The sequence below is a fragment of the Bison bison genome, unplaced genomic scaffold (assembly GCF_000754665.1).
Source record: "Bison bison bison isolate TAMUID 2011002044 unplaced genomic scaffold, Bison_UMD1.0 scf7180017864347, whole genome shotgun sequence".
NCBI lineage: Eukaryota > Metazoa > Chordata > Mammalia > Artiodactyla > Bovidae > Bison > Bison bison.
Window position 1 is genome coordinate 2,137,996 of NW_011494919.1, and position 894 is coordinate 2,138,889.

Here is an 894-nt window from a genome sequence, read left to right on the forward strand (position 1 = left end):
ACTAGCTTTGTTCGTAGTGATTCTTTCTAAGGCCCACTTGACTTCACATTCCAGGATATCTGGCTCTAGGTCAGTGATCACACCATCATGATTATCTGGGTCATGAAGATCTTTTTTGTACAGTTCCTCTGTGTATTCTTGCCACGTCTTCTTAATATTTTCTGCTTCTGTTAGGTCCATACCATTTCTGTCCTTTATCGAGCCCATCTTTGCATGAAATGTTCCTTTGGTATCTCTGATTTTCTTGAAGAGATCTCTAGTCTTTCCCATTCTGTTGTTTTCCTTTATTTCTTTGCATTGATCGCTGAAGAGGGCTTTCTTATCTCTTCTTGCTATTCTTTGGAACTCTGCATTCAGATGTTTATATCTTTCCTTTTCTCCTTTGCTTTTCACTTCTCTTCTTTTCACAGCTATTTGTAAGGCCTCCCCAGACAGCCATTTTGCTTCTTTGCATTTCTTTTCTATGGGAATGGTCTTGATCCCTGTCTCCTGTACAATGTCACGAACCTCATTCCATAGTTCATCAGGCACTCTATCTATCAGATCTAGTCCCTTACTCTACTTCTCACTTCCACTGTATAATCATAAGGGATTTGATTTAGGTCATACCTGAATGGTCTAGTGGTTTTCCCTACTTTCTTCCATTTAAGTCTGAATTTGGCAATAAGGAGTTCATGGTCTGAGCCACAGTCAGCTCCTGGTCTTGTTTTTGCTGACTCTATAGAGCTTCTCCATCTTTGGCTGCAAAGAATATAATCAATCTGATTTTGGTGTTGACCATCTGGTGATGTCCATGTATAGAGTCTTCTCTTGTGTTGTTGGAAGAAGGTGTTTGTTATGACCAGTGCATTTTCTTGGCAAAACTCTGTTAGTCTTTGCCCTGCTTCATTCCGT